This window comes from Lissotriton vulgaris, chromosome 1_1 (genome assembly GCF_964263255.1).
Source record: "Lissotriton vulgaris chromosome 1_1, aLisVul1.2, whole genome shotgun sequence".
Lineage (NCBI taxonomy): Eukaryota > Metazoa > Chordata > Amphibia > Caudata > Salamandridae > Lissotriton > Lissotriton vulgaris.
Genome location: NC_141685.1, coordinates 244675323 through 244691219, shown reverse-complemented (window position 1 = coordinate 244691219; position 15897 = coordinate 244675323). Strand labels below are relative to the sequence as shown.

Here is a 15897-nt window from a genome sequence, read left to right as displayed (position 1 = left end):
AACACTCGGCTTGGTGTTCCATTTGGGAACTTTCTGAAAGATCATTGATCTATTTTGGAATTTGGCTCTTCCTTTTACAGCACAAGAGAAAGGGAATGGACTATGAAATAAATTGACAAATTTGTTATACTGTTTGATGCGTTCTTGAATCGCACTAAAGAAATGGCTTAGAATACTGTGCAGCGATGCAGTCAGTCTATTTCTCATTTCACCTGTGTCCTCAGTCTTACATATATTCCACCTTTTCCCCGTGCGTCCAAAGTATGTGCTTGTTTGAAGCACTTCATTTTTGTGCAACGTAGGAACTATTTAATTTCTCCTTAAATGCTCTGCCTACGTGCAAGATGTACGAACCATTGTTGCAGTTGCAAGAAGGCTGACCTGAAGAATCAGGCCATTTGCAAGCACAAAGTGGCTTTTTCTGATGTTTTAAATCGAAGGTCCGTGAAAGGGGTGTTTGGGTGTACCTTCCAAATACCGAATTGTAGTGGTATGTAGAAATGTTTTTCCACCGTAATGTGACCCAAAACAATCATACTTCATCACCATCTGAGTGATTGTGGTAACCAAACATGAAACAATAAGGTATCCCGTAAAAACCTCTTCCCCTTTGAGAATGTTTCAAAACAAACATTTTAAGTGCAGGCATTGGTCCTATGTACCACTGCCTATTCAAATAAAATACCAATCAAACAAATACATATATTTTTTTTAATGATCCATTTTTCCTTTAATAAATAATATTAAGAACTACTTCTACAGTTCCACAGTTTCAAGGTTGTACTTTCCGGCACAACTTAGCATGATCCTCTCACTCTTTCATGATGTACTGATATATTGTCATTCTGATATTGGATGACAGCTGGGGATATAGCTCAGTGGTAGAGCATTTGACTGCAGATCAAGAGGTCCCTGGTTCAAATCCGGGTGTCCCCTCATACTATTTTGAATCTGCTGTTTGTAGTTGGGAATTTTCATGAATCCCATTTGGATCATCTTTGACATAGTCAGTGTTCCCTTGGATGTTACACTTTAATAACATTACAGTGTTGCTGATTAAAACTTGTGAGTAACTGCATTTTTTACACTGGGCTTGGTATTCCCTATGGGAAATTTCTGAAACATCATTGATCTATTTTGGAATTCGGCTCTACCTTTCACCGCTCTAAACAAAGGGAATGGACTATGAAACCAATTGACAAATTTGTTATACTGTTTGGTGCTCTCTTGAATCGCACTAAAGAAATGGCTTAGAATACTGGGCAGCTATGCAATCAATCTATTTCTCATTACACCTGTGTCCTCAGTCTTACATATATTCCATCTCTTCTCTGTCCATACAAAGTATGTGTTTGTTTGAAGCACTTCATTTTTGTGCAACTTAGGAACTATTTAATTTCTCCTTGAAAGCTCTGCCTACGTGCAAGATGTACAAACCCTCGTTGCAGTTGCAAGAAGGCTGGTCTGAAGAATCAGGCCAGTTGCAAGCACAAAGTGGCTTTTTTTGATGTATTAAATCGAAGGTACTTGAAAGGGGTGTTTGGGTGTTCCTTCCAAATACCAAATTGTAGTGGTATGTAGAAATATTTTTCCATCGTAATTTGGCCAAAAAACAATCATACTTCACCACCATCTCGGTGATTGTGATAACCAATCATCAAATGATAATGTGTCACGTAAAAACCTCTTCCCCTTTAAGAATGTTTCAAAACAATCATTGTATGTAGAGGCATTGGTCCTATGTACCACTGCCCATTCAAATAAAATAGCAATGAAACAAATTAATCCGTTTTTTAAATGATACAGATTTCCTTTAATAAATAATATTAGCTACTTCTTCTCCTGTTCCACAGTTTCAAGCCTGTACTTTCCGGCACAACTTAGCATGATCCTCTCACTCTTTCATGATGTACTGATATTATGTCATTCTGATTTTACTGAAAAGCTGGGAATATAGCTCAGTGGTAGAGCATTTGACTGCAGATCAAGAGGTCCCTGGTTCAAATCCGGGTGTCCCCCCAGACTATTTTGATTCTGTTGTTTGTAGTTGGGACTTTTCATCAATTCCTTTTGGATCATCTTTGACAGAGTCAGTGTTCCCTTGGATTTTGCACTTTAATAGCATTACATAGTTTGCTGCTCAAAACCTGTGAGTAAATGGAGTTTTAACACTCGGCTTGGTATTCCCTTTGGGAAATATCTGAAAGATCATTAATCTATTTTGGAATTTGGCTCTTCCTTTTACAGCACTAAAGAAAGGGAATGGACTATGAAACAAATTGACAAATTTGTTATACTGTTTGGTGCTCTCTTGAATCGCACTAAAGAAATGGCTTAGAATACTGTGCAGCGATGCAGTCAGTCTATTTCTCATTTCACCTGTGTCCTCAGTCTTACATATATTCCAGCTTTTCCCTGTGCATTAAAAGTATGTGCTTGTTTGAAGCACTTCATTTTTGTGCAACGTAGGAACTATTTAATTTCTCCTTGAAAGCTCTGCCTACGTGCAAGATGTTCAAACCCTCGTTGCAGTTGCAAGAAGGCTGGTCTGAAGAATCAGGCCAGTTGCAAGCACAAAGTGCCTTTTTTTGATGTATTAAATCGAAGGTACTTGAAAGGGGTGTTTGGGTGTTCCTTCCAAATACCGAATTGTAGTGGTATGTAGAAATGTTTTTCCTCCGTAATTTGGCCAAAAAACAATCATACTTTACCACCATCTCGGTGATTGTGGTAACCAATCATCAAATGATAATGTGTCTCGTAAAAACCTCTTCCCCTTTAAGAATGTTTCAAAACAATCATTGTATGTAGAGGCATTGGTCTTATGTACCACTGCCTATTCAAATAAAATAGCAATGAAACAAATTAATCCGTCTTTTAAATGATCCAGTTTTACTTTAATAAATAATATTAACTACTACTTCTCCTGTTCCACAGTTTCAAGCCTGAACTTTCCGGCACAACTTAGCATGATCCTCTCACTCTTTCATGATGTACTGATATTATGTCATTCTGATTTTACTGAAAAGCTGGGGATATAGCTCAGTGGTAGAGCATTTGACTGCAGATCAAGAGGTCCCTGGTTCAAATCCGGGTGTCCCCTCAGACTATTTTGATTCTGTTGTTTGTAGTTGGGACTTTTCATCAATTCCTTTTGGATCATCTTTGACAGAGTCAGAGTTCCCTTGGATTTTGCACTTTAATAGCATTACATAGTTTGCTGCTCAAAACCTGTGAGTAAATGGAGTTTTAACACTCGGCTTGGTATTCCCTTTGGGAAATTTCTGAAAGATCATTGATCTATTTTGGAATTTGGCTCTTCCTTTTACAGCACTAAAGAAAGGGAATGGACTATGAAACAAATTGACAAATTTGTTATACTGTTTGGTGCTCTCTTGAATCGCACTAAAGAAATGGCTTAGAATACTGTGCAGCGATGCAGTCAGTCTATTTCTCATTTCACCTATGTCCTCAGTCTTACATATATTCCACCTTTTCCCTGTGCATTAAAAGTATGTGCTTGTTTCAAGCACTTCATTTTTGTGCAACGTAGGAACTATTTAATTTCTCCTTGAAAGCTCTGCCTACGTGCAAGATGTTCAAACCCTTGTTGCAGTTGCAACAAGGCTGGTCTGAAGAATCAGGCCAGTTGCAAGCACAAAGTGGCTTTTTTTGATGTATTAAATCGAAGGTACTTGAAAGGGGTGTTTGGGTGTTCCTTCCAAATACCGAATTGTAGTGGTATGTAGAAATGTTTTTCCTCCATAATTTGGCCAAAAAACAATCATACTTCACCACCATCTCGGTGATTGTGGTAACCAATCATCAAATGATAATGTGTCACGTAAAAACCTCTTCCCCTTTAAGAATGTTTCAAAACAATCATTGTATGTAGAGGCATTGGTCTTATGTACCACTGCCTATTCAAATAAAATAGCAATGAAACAAATTAATCTGTTTTTTAAATGAGCCAGTTTTACTTTAATAAATAATATTAAGGACTACTTCTCCTGTTCCACAGTTTCAAGCCTGTACTTTCCGGCACAATTTAGCATGATCCTCTCACTCTTTCATGATGTACTGATATTATGTCATTCAGATTTTACTGAAAAGCTGGGGATGTAGCTCAGTGGTAGAGCATTTGACTGCAGATCAAGAGGTCCCTGGTTCAAATCCGTGTGTCCCCTCAGACTATTTTGATTCTGTTGTTTGTAGTTGGGACTTTTCATCAATTCCTTTTGGATCATCTTTGACAGAGTCAGTGTTCTCTTAGATATTGCACTTTAAAAGCATTACATAGTTTGCTGCTCAAAATCTGTGAGTAAATGGAGTTTTAACACTCGGCTTGGTATTCCCTTTGGGAAATTTCTGAAAGATCATTGATCTATTTTGGAATTTGGCTCTTCCTTTTACAGCACTAAAGAAAAGGAATGGACTATGAAACAAATTGACAAATTTGTTATACTGTTTGGTGCTCTCTTGAATCGCACTAAAGAAATGGCTTAGAATACTGTGCAGCGATGCAGTCAGTCTATTTCTCATTTCACCTGTGTCCTCAGTTTTACATATATTCCAGCTTTTCCCTGTGCATTAAAAGTATGTGCTTGTTTGAAGCACTTCATTTTTGTGCAACGTAGGAACTATTTAATTTCTCCTTGAAAGCTCTGCCTACGTGCAAGATGTTCAAACCCTCGTTGCAGTTGCAAGAAGGCTGGTCTGAAGAATCAAGCCAGTTGCAAGCACAAAGTGGCTTTTTTGATGTATTAAATCGAAGGTACTTGAAAGGGGTGTTTGGGTGTTCCTTCCAAATACCGAATTGTAGTGGTATGTAGAAATGTTTTTCCTCCGTAATTTGGCCAAAAAACAATCATACTTCACCACCATCTCGGTGATTGTGGTAACCAATCATCAAATGATAATGTGTCACGTAAAAACCTCTTCCCCTTTAAGAATGTTTCAAAACAATCATTGTATGTAGAGGCATTGGTCTTATGTACCACTGCCTATTCAAATAAAATAGCAATGAAACAAATTAATCTGTTTTTTTAAATGATCCAGTTTTACTTTAATAAATAATATTAAGGACTACTTCTCCTGTTCCACAGTTTCAAGCCTGTACTTTCCGGCAGAAGTTAGCATGATCCTCTCACTCTTTCATGATGTACTGATATTATGTCATTCTGATTTTACTGAAAAGGTGGGGATATAGCTCAGTGGTAGAGCATTTAACTGCAGATCAAGAGGTCCCTGGTTCAAATCCGGGTGTCCCCTCAGACTATTTTGATTCTATTGTTTGTAGTTGGGACTTTTCATCAATTCCTTTTGGATCATCTTTGACAGAGTCAGTGTTCCCTTGGATATTGCACTTTAATATCATTACAGAGTTTGCTGCTCAAAACCTGTGAGTAAATGCAGTTTTAACACTCGGCTTGGTGTTCCATTTGGGAACTTTCTGAAAGAATCTTGAACTATTTTGGAATTTGGCTCTTCCTTTTACAGCACTAAAGAAAGGGAATGGACTATGAAATAAATTGACATTTTTGTTATACTGTTTGGTGCTTTCTTGAATCGCACTAAATAAATGGCTTAGAATACTGTGCAGCGATGCAGTCAGTCTATTTCTCATTTCACCTGTGTCCTCAGTCTTACATATATTCCACCTTTTCCCTGTGCATCCAAAGTATGTGCTTGTTTGAAGCACTTCATTTTTGTGCAACGTAGGAACTATTTAATTTCTCCTTAAATGGTCTGCCTATGTGCAAGATGTACGAACCATTGTTGCAGTTGCAAGAAGGCTGGCCTGAAGAATCAGGCCATTTGCAAGCACAAAGTGGCTTTTTCTGATGTTTTAAATCGAAGGTCCGTGAAAGGGGTGTTTGGGTGTACCTTCCAAATACCGAATTGCAGTGGTATGTAGAAATGTTTTTCCACCGTAATGTGACCCAAAACAATCATACTTCATCACCATCTGAGGGATTGTGGTAACCAAACATGAAACAATAAGGTATCCCGTAAAAACCTCTTCCCCTTTGAGAATGTTTCAAAACAAACATTTTAAGTGCAGGCATTGGTCCTATGTACCACTGCCTATTCAAATTAAATACCAATCAAACAAATACATATTTTTTTTTAATGATCCATTTTTCCTTTAATAAATAATATTAAGAACTACTTCTACAGTTCCAAAGTTTCAAGGTTGTACTTTCCGGCACAACTTAGCATGATCCTCTCACTCTTTCATGATGTACTGATATATGGTCATTCTGATCTTGGCTGACAGCTGTGGATATAGCTCAGTGGTAGAGCATTTGACTGCAGATCAAGAGGTCCCTGGTTCAAATCCGGGTGTCCCCTCATACTATTTTGAATCTGCTGTTTGTAGTTGGGAATTTTCATGAATCCCATTTGGATCATCTTTGACATAGTCAGTGTTCCCTTGGATGTTACACTTTAATAACATTACAGTGTTGCTGATTAAAACTTTTGAGTAACTGCATTTTTTACACTGGGCTTGGTATTCCCTCTGGGAAATTTCTGAAACATCATTGATCTATTTTGGAATTCGGCTCTACCTTTCACAGCTCTAAACAAAGGGAATGGACTATGAAACCAATTGACAAATTTGTTATACTGTTTGGTGCTCTCTTGAATCGCACTAAAGAAATGGCTTAGAATACTGGGCAGCTATGCAATCAATCTATTTCTCATTACACCTGTGTCCTCAGTCTTACATATATTCCATCTCTTCTCTGTCCATACAAAGTATGTGTTTGTTTGAAGCACTTCATTTTTGTGCAACTTAGGAACTATTTAATTTCTCCTTGAAAGCTCTGCCTACGTGCAAGATGTACAAACCCTCGTTGCAGTTGCAAGAAGGCTGGTCTGAAGAATCAGGCCAGTTGCAAGCACAAAGTGGCTTTTTTTGATGTATTAAATCGAAGGTACTTGAAAGGGGTGTTTGGGTGTTCCTTCCAAATACCGAATTGTAGTGGTATGTAGAAATGTTTTTCCATCGTAATTTGGCCAAAAAACAATCATACTTCACCACCATCTCGGTGATTGTGGTAACCAATCATCAAATGATAATGTGTCACGTAAAACCTCTTCCCCTTTAAGAAAGTTTCAAAACAATCATTGTATGTAGAGGCATTGGTCCTATGTACCACTGCCTATTCAAATAAAATAGCAATGAAACAAATTAATCCGTTTTTTAAATGATACAGATTTCCTTTAATAAATAATATTAGCTACTACTTCTCCTGTTCCACAGTTTCAAGCCTGTACTTTCCGGCACAACCTAGCATGATCCTCTCACTCTTTCATGATGTACTGATATTATGTCATTCTGATTTTACTGAAAAGCTGGGGATATAGCTCAGTGGTAGAGCATTTGACTGCAGATCAAGAGGTCCCTGGTTAAAATCCGGGTGTCCCCTCAGACTATTTTAATTCTGTTGTTTGTAGTTGGGACTTTTCATCAATTCCTTTTGGATCATCTTTGACAGAGTCAGTGTTCCCTTGGATTTTGCACTTTAATAGCATTACATAGTTTGCTGCTCAAAATCTGTGAGTATATGGAGTTTTAACACTCGGCTTGGTATTTCCTTTGGGAAATTTCTGAAAGATCATTGATCTATTTTGGAATTTGGCTCTTCCTTTTACAGCACTAAAGAAAGGGAATGGACTATGAAACAAATTGACAAATTTGTTATACTGTTTGGTGCTCTCTTGAATCACACTAAAGAAATGGCTTAGAATACTGTGCAGCGATGCAGTCAGTCTATTTCTCATTTCACCTATGTCCTCAGTCTTACATATATTCCACCTTTTCCCTGTGCATTAAAAGTATGTGCTTGTTTCAAGCACTTCATTTTTGTGCAACGTAGGAACTATTTAATTTCTCCTTGAAAGCTCTGCCTACGTGCAAGATGTTCAAACCCTTGTTGCAGTTGCAACAAGGCTGGTCTGAAGAATCAGGCCAGTTGCAAGCACTATGGCTGAGATACCCGCCACCCCCTCTCAACACAATCCCCAAAAGGAAGGGAAACCGGAAACAGTTCTTGAAGTTTTTGGATGTGGGGAGGGAGTGACCCTCCCCCGGCCGTATTTATTAAAACAAAAAATTAAACATTAAACGTTTCATTTTATGTACAATTTCATTATCACATTGCGATGTTTGGCTCACCTTAACATATTCTCTAATACAGAGTTTCTCCTAGCCGAACTAGCATCCAACAAAAACATTCTCTAGAAACACTGAAATTGTACATCCTAACGTTTAAGGGCCAACGGCAAGGTCATAACCGGTGTCAAGATCCCTAACCAGACTTACCCCTCCCACTTGTGAGGGGCGACAGCACAGAGGCTTACCTCAAGTGCAACTACTAACAATTTCCCTTGACTTGACGGGGGCACTTAAGACTCGACGCCATTTAAAGGTCGTTCGAAGACTTGTGTGTGGTATCTAGAAGGTATCGTGGACCTCCCCCCATCCCACACAACTTACCGCATCTGCCGTCGCAGATGACCCTGGCCCCGGGAAATTCCCCAGGAGGGGGCTGTAACCCCTCCTACAACGGAAGGGGCCTTGACCGCCTTTCCTTTACTTCCGGCGACCCGCCCTTAGACGGGACCGCCTCCCCACTGAGGGGCCAATGGCCACCTCTCCCGAGCGCTCCCATCCGTGTTGGGTGACGCCCACTCATAGGGATCTACCAATTAGTGCTCACCGATCATGACCTTACCGCCTACCAAAAAATAAATACGACAATTTTATTCCACCTACAAAAAACATTGGTCGCTACGACCGAAGGAACATGCTAAAAATACAACACTACATCAAATCATTTTAATCGAAACACTACACAATATTCACCATACTTTATTATGATCAACAACAAACTGATACTTTCGCAGCCTGTAAACGGAATGGAAAAACGAACTTATAAATTCACTTTATTGCACAACAACTTGCTGTCCTCAGGGGCTGGTGGGTGGGTCAAAATTGGCTCTTCGTTCTGTCCCGAGCTCACGTGTAGCGAGGAGGTGCAGCTTCGGAGCACAAGAACAAGAGGACGTCTTCTGGTCTTGCGTCTCTTTTTATCCGTCTTCAGGGCGGGCGAGAACCCGCCCCTGCCCGCCCCTAGGGCGGGGCTGGCTACGTCGGTGTCTAGGCCAGCCCACTCCAGGGCGGGAAAAAGCGCGCCCCGGCTACGCCGCTTCGGGCATACCAGCCGAGACACGCCTCCCGCCCAAAAATGGCTTCCCGGGGGGATCGAGGCACTCCACCATACGTTCGGGGGGACCGAGTGGTCGCCCCTTTCCATATGGCTGAGATACCCGCCACCCCCTCTCAACACAATCCCCAAAAGGAAGGGAAACCGGAAACAGTTCTTGAAGTTTTTGGATGTGGGGAGGGAGTGACCCTCCCCCGGCCGTATTTATTAAAACAAAAAATTAAACATTAAACGTTTCATTTTATGTACAATTTCATTATCACATTGCGATGTTTGGCTCACCTTAACATATTCTCTAATACAGAGTTTCTCCTAGCCGAACTAGCATCCAACAAAAACATTCTCTAGAAACACTGAAATTGTACATCCTAACGTTTAAGGGCCAACGGCAAGGTCATAACCGGTGTCAAGATCCCTAACCAGACTTACCCCTCCCACTTGTGAGGGGCGACAGCACAGAGGCTTACCTCAAGTGCAACTACTAACAATTTCCCTTGACTTGACGGGGGCACTTAAGACTCGACGCCATTTAAAGGTCGTTCGAAGACTTGTGTGTGGTATCTAGAAGGTATCGTGGACCTCCCCCCATCCCACACAACTTACCGCATCTGCCGTCGCAGATGACCCTGGCCCCGGGAAATTCCCCAGGAGGGGGCTGTAACCCCTCCTACAACGGAAGGGGCCTTGACCGCCTTTCCTTTACTTCCGGCGACCCGCCCTTAGACGGGACCGCCTCCCCACTGAGGGGCCAATGGCCACCTCTCCCGAGCGCTCCCATCCGTGTTGGGTGACGCCCACTCATAGGGATCTACCAATTAGTGCTCACCGATCATGACCTTACCGCCACAGGTCCGGATAGTTGACCGGCTATCCGGACCCCCCACAAAAACTCCTACCTAAAGGTCATGTCTTAAATGATTTTAACCAGGCTAAGAAGTCTCCTATGAGTAACTCATTCCCCACCCTCGACAAATGCACACCATCCCCCAGATACATACTGTCATCATTAATACAACTATGCGAGATCGAATGCAATGTCTTGGAACGGAACAACCTACTCACTTTGTTATTCAGTTTTCTAACAGAATGATTTAAAGCAGGGATCGAGATAGCCCCCCGCCATACTTTTCGTGGGATCATATGAGACCACGCAATTATGCACCCCGGAACTCTCCTTGCTAACCAACTTACCGTGGAAAGCATCGTCTCCAGGAGAAGTCGTCTACCGGTAGTGACCAAATCATTACCCCCTAAATGCACTATGACTATGGACGGCGGTGACCTCATCCGCTCTAACAAACCCTCAAAAAATTCCTGAAACTGGTCAATACAGAGACCGCCCCTTCCGTAGAAGGACACTCTGTACCCGTATTCCCCAGGTACGTGAACCATGTCACCTGCTTTGAATACGTCCGCGGCCCTTCTCACGTATGAGTGGCCCACGACCCACACCTCCTTCCTTACAGCCTGTGATGTGCAACCGCTGGCCTGGTGTTGGGTCGACTGCACAGTCCGCCCTGCCTCGTAGGCTTGCGCAACTGAAAACAAACAAAGACAAGAGGCGTGAGTACATGATTACAGCTTCACAACATGTGCAATCGCACGTACCTCTTATAACAATTGGAGGACCAACGCCCCACACGTTTTACTTGTTCTACATTAAGACCCCTGGCTGTAGCTTCAGTGGCAGCCCCTATCCGAAAGGAATGGGTCCCAAATTCGCCCGGGTCCAAGCCCGTTGCGGCAATGGCCATTGCAAGCACCCGCTGAAACTGAAACCTCGTCAGTGGGGTGGCGTCTGCATGCCTCAACAATGTCCCCCCCCATGATGCCACCCTTCGTGCTAGGTAGTCTTCTAAGCACTGTACCGGACACATGGAGGATCCGGGGGTCCGGCGAATGATCGTGCAGTCCCCCCTCCCGTCTTGGTCGGACTTGGACCTGAGAAAGGAGACAATCATCGCATCGCCCCTGATCCGGACATGTTCCCTGCACAAGCCCCCCGACACATCCTGTTTGTTCTTTGCAACCAGCTCACTAACTCTCATAGCCCCGTGAAATGCCAGCGTAAATGCAGTCCGGAACAAACAGGTCTCGAAAGGGGACGAGCACGTGTTAGGGAGTGAGGCCAGTAACTGGGCCAACCTATCCAGACCTATCGGTCGTCTTACGTCCACTCTGCGACCCTCTAGGCGTTGCCACCCACGCAGCGCTTTTTGTACCGTAAAAGACGCTGTCGGGTCCTGGATGCCGTGGGCCTTGACAACAAAGGAAATGGCGGCACGATGCCTTTGGGCCGTAGCCACCGATTTCCCAGCCCTACGTAAAGACATCAGAAAAAGTACTACACACTCTTCCTGCCCCCACAGTCCCCCTCTCTCTTCCCCCAAAAAGGCTAAATAGGCCTGAAACGCCCCTTCATATGCCTTCCTTGTCCTGGGTGCTAGACTCTCTCCCACGAGGTGACGAAGTTCGGGGCACCGAGAGACCAGAGAGCTTCGGGGAAGGGTGCCGGCTCTGGGTCCGCTGAAGGAAGGAAACCCGAGAAAGCCTGCATGTGAAAACGAGACAGTGCATCAGCAGCCTGATTCATCACCCCTGGGACATGTTTTGCTCTGAATATCACGTTCAGTTGCATACACAGTAAGACAATTTCTTTGAGCAGCCTCAAAATCAATTTACAACGGGCTGCCTGACTATTGATGCATTCTACCACGGTCATATTGTCGGACCAGAACACGACAGAATGATCTCTGAACCCGTCTGGCCATGTTCTCAGGGCCACCAGAATGGGAAATAGTTCAAGGAAAGCTATATTACCCGTCAGCCCCTTCTCGTGCCACCATAAGGGCCACTTTTGTGCAGACCATTTTGTGCCGAAGATGGCGCCAAAACCTATACTTCCTGCTGAATCTGTCCATAGCCCAAGCTCTTCGGAGGACACGGCTGGCTTGTGCCAGACGACTCGGCCATTGAAGTCCGCCAAAAATGCTAACCAAATCCGCATGTCCTGGCGGACTTCGGCCGATAATCTCGTGCGATGATGCCCCTCTCTTAAGCCAACCATTGATTGGGCAATCGAGCGGGAAAACGGGCGAGCCATTGGGATCACCCTCAAGGCAAAGTTCAACTTTCCCACTAATTGTTGCAACTGGTGCAGTGTAACCTTAGGTGCATTTAAACATACTTGGAGGGCTGTCCTGAATGTCAACACTTTGCTAGCTGGTAAACGGAAACACCCCTCCCTTGAGTCCAACTCGATCCCCAAAAACTCGAGGCAAGTCGTGGGACCCATAGTCTTACCCGTTGCCAATGGCACACCAAAATGACCCATCAACACACAGAATTCATCTAAGGCCTGGGCACATTCGGGACTTCCGGCGGAGCCCAGGAACAAAAAGTCGTCAAGGTAGTGCATTACATTTCGAAAACCCGTTTTCTTAGTAAACACCCATTGCAGGAAAGTACTGAATTGCTCAAAATAAGCACATGATATAGAGCAACCCATTGGCATACACCTATCCATGTAAAATGACCCCTGGAACCCGAATCCCAAAAGACGCTGATCGTCTGGGTGTACCGGGAGCAACCGGAACGCTGACTCGATATCAGATTTCGCCATCAACGTCCCGGGCCCCAGGCGATTCAAGATGGCTACTGCCTCATCAAACGATGCGTATCGCACCGAACAAACTTCCGGATCAATTGCGTTGTTCACCGAAAGACCATGTGGAGCAGACAGATTATGGATCAAACGGAACTCACCTGGGTCCCTCTTGGGGACCACCCCTAACGGAGAACACACAAAATTCGGTACCGGGGGTACACTAAACGGGCCGGCGACCCGACCCCGGCTAACCTCTTTCTGAATTTTCTCATGCACCACAGATGTATGTTGTAACACGGAAAGTTGATTTTTGCACATCCCTACCCCCTGAAAGTCCCCCACCGGGATGCGGAAACCATGTGAAAAACCGTTCCGCAGCACCCCGGCAGAAGTACGATCCGGGTATTCGCTGAGCCAAGGAATCATTGCCAAGGTATCAATCGGGGTTGGTAACGGCGCCCCTCGGCCAAGCTTAGACCTGTTTGGCGCCCCCCTTACCCCCATTCTCACCTGTTCTGGCTCTGCACGATGACTCAGGATGGGACGACCCACACGTACTACATTCGTGCTTGAATTTACACAATCCCGGAGGCCTGGTACATTTCCCTTTGTTAAAATTAAAACAGAAACCCTTTCTCCCTGTATTGCCTGCGGGCCTCGACTGGTCGTCGGTGCTCGCACTTTGACGAAAGGGCGTCCCCACATTTTGGCGGGAGTAATCAATAACATTGCCCCCAACCAATGACATTCTTAACATTCCCGATTCTTTCATTTTATCCCATGTTATAGAATCGTAACAATCCCAAGACAAACTCTTGTTATGTTCCTTCTCTTTCCTGAACAGGTTGTCATAACAAAACCAATGGTTACCTTGATACGATGTCGAGTACCCCATAATTCGTGATTGATAAACGGGAAACTCAGGAAGCAACTCGGGCCTACGACCCCCCAAAATCGATGTGAAAATACCCCACGCATTACCCCAGTTGCCAATAGTCTCATTCACCTTAAAGGCGGCCATTTTTGCGCGCCAAACACTCGGATGCATTAAGTCCTTCTGACTTTTAACATGCTCCATATCATAATGGTCAACAAGCAAGGAAAAAATATTCACATACTCCCCAGACCAGATCTTTTCCTTTATAGCCAAAGGCACATGTTGTCCCAGTCTCTCTCTACGAGAGGGTGCTGACTCGTCCCTTGCAATCGGCAATGGCCGCTTACCTGAACCGGACGCGACTTCCGCCGCTTGCGGCTTGTCTTTAGCCGCCTCCCTTTTCTCACGAAGTCCTTTTATCAGCGCCTGTGCCTCGGCAGCCGCGGCGCCATCACTACTATCCCCCAACCATGCTGCTAGCTGTGCTGCCAGCTCGGGGGGCATGTCTCCCTTGGGTGTCGGGGTGACGACAACAGGGATTGGATTCCCCTCGATCGGTACTGGGGTCGGCGCCTCGAGCGGGGCAGAGGGAACCGGGACGTCTCCACCGGCTGGAACCCTTCTCGACCTCTTAGGTCTCCCTCCAGCCGGCGCAGGGCCCGTACCCTCCTCCCCGTCCCGTTCTGCCAACCGTTTCTTTATGTCGGACACTTCTTTGCAAAGGGCCCGCACCATCTGGTCGGTCGTCATTCTCTTCGCGCCTTTCTTGGGCATCTCCCCGAGGAAGTATCTAGAAGACAAAGAAAAGGATCAAAACGCTCAAAATTGGCTCTTCGTTCTGTCCCGAGCTCACGTGTAGCGAGGAGGTGCAGCTTCGGAGCACAAGAACAAGAGGACGTCTTCTGGTCTTGCGTCTCTTTTTATCCGTCTTCAGGGCGGGCGAGAACCCGCCCCTGCCCGCCCCTAGGGCGGGGCTGGCTACGTCGGTGTCTAGGCCAGCCCACTCCAGGGCGGGAAAAAGCGCGCCCCGGCTACGCCGCTTCGGGCATACCAGCCGAGACACGCCTCCCGCCCAAAAATGGCTTCCCGGGGGGATCGAGGCACTCCACCATACGTTCGGGGGGACCGAGTGGTCGCCCCTTTCCAAAAGTGGCTTTTTTTTATGTATTAAATCGAAGGTACTTGAAAGGGGTGTTTGGGTGTTCCTTCCAAATACCGAATTGTAGTGGTATGTAGAAATGTTTTTCCTCCGTAATTTGGCCAAAAAACAATCATACTTCACCACCATCTCGGTGATTGTGGTAACCAATCATCAAATGATAATGTGTCACGTAAAAACCTCTTCCCCTTTAAGAATGTTTCAAAACAATCATTGTATGTAGAGGCATTGGTCTTATGTACCACTGCTTATTCAAATAAAATATCAATGAAACAAATTAATCCGTCTTTTAAATGATCCAGTTTTACTTTAATAAATAATATTAACTACTACTTCTCCTGTTCCACAGTTTCAAGCCTGTACTTTCCGGCACAACTTAGCATGATCCTCTCACTCTTTCATGATGTACTGATATTATGTCATTCTGATTTTACTGAGAAGCAGGGGATATAGCTCAGTGGTAGAGCATTTGACTGCAGATCAAGAGGTCCCTGGTTCAAATCCGGGTGTTCCCTCAGACTATTTTGATTCTGTTGTTTGTAGTTGGGACTTTTCATCAATTCCTTTTGGATCATCTTTGACAGAGTCAGTGTTCCCTTGGATTTTGCACTTTAATAGCATTACATAGTTTGCTGCTCAAAATCTGTGAGTATATGGAGTTTTAACACTCGGCGTGGTATTCCCTTTGGGAAATTTCTGAAAGATCATTGATCTATTTTGGAATTTGGCTCTTCCTTTTACAGCACTAAAGAAAGGGAATGGACTATGAAACAAATTGACAAATTTGTTGTACTGTTTGGTGCTCTCTTGAATCGCACTAAAGAAATGGCTTAGAATACTGTGCAGCGATGCAGTCAGTCTATTTCTCATTTCACCTATGTCCTCAGTCTTACATATATTCCACCTTTTCCCTGTGCATTAAAAGTATGTGCTTGTTTCAAGCACTTCATTTTTGTGCAACGTAGGAACTATTTAATTTCTCCTTGAAAGCTCTGCCTACGTGCAAGATGCTCAAACC

At 44.1% G+C, this 15897-nt stretch overlaps 8 non-coding genes across 8 annotated transcripts; all 8 read left to right on the top strand.

Annotated features, from left to right (window-relative positions):
* The first annotated feature begins 864 nt into the window (after positions 1-864).
* On the top strand, positions 865-936 carry TRNAC-GCA (transfer RNA cysteine (anticodon GCA)). The gene has a single exon. It is a non-coding gene; the product is annotated as a tRNA-Cys (tRNA).
* Positions 937-1947: 1011 nt separating this feature from the next.
* Positions 1948-2019, top strand: TRNAC-GCA (transfer RNA cysteine (anticodon GCA)). The gene has a single exon. It is a non-coding gene; the product is annotated as a tRNA-Cys (tRNA).
* A 1012-nt stretch (positions 2020-3031) lies between these two features.
* TRNAC-GCA (transfer RNA cysteine (anticodon GCA)) lies at positions 3032-3103 on the top strand. The gene has a single exon. It is a non-coding gene; the product is annotated as a tRNA-Cys (tRNA).
* Positions 3104-4115: 1012 nt separating this feature from the next.
* On the top strand, positions 4116-4187 carry TRNAC-GCA (transfer RNA cysteine (anticodon GCA)). Its single transcript has one exon. It is a non-coding gene; the product is annotated as a tRNA-Cys (tRNA).
* A 1012-nt stretch (positions 4188-5199) lies between these two features.
* Positions 5200-5271, top strand: TRNAC-GCA (transfer RNA cysteine (anticodon GCA)). Its single transcript has one exon. It is a non-coding gene; the product is annotated as a tRNA-Cys (tRNA).
* Positions 5272-6282: 1011 nt separating this feature from the next.
* On the top strand, positions 6283-6354 carry TRNAC-GCA (transfer RNA cysteine (anticodon GCA)). Its single transcript has one exon. It is a non-coding gene; the product is annotated as a tRNA-Cys (tRNA).
* A 1010-nt stretch (positions 6355-7364) lies between these two features.
* On the top strand, positions 7365-7436 carry TRNAC-GCA (transfer RNA cysteine (anticodon GCA)). The gene has a single exon. It is a non-coding gene; the product is annotated as a tRNA-Cys (tRNA).
* Positions 7437-15322: 7886 nt separating this feature from the next.
* On the top strand, positions 15323-15394 carry TRNAC-GCA (transfer RNA cysteine (anticodon GCA)). The gene has a single exon. It is a non-coding gene; the product is annotated as a tRNA-Cys (tRNA).
* The last annotated feature ends 503 nt before the right edge of the window (positions 15395-15897 follow it).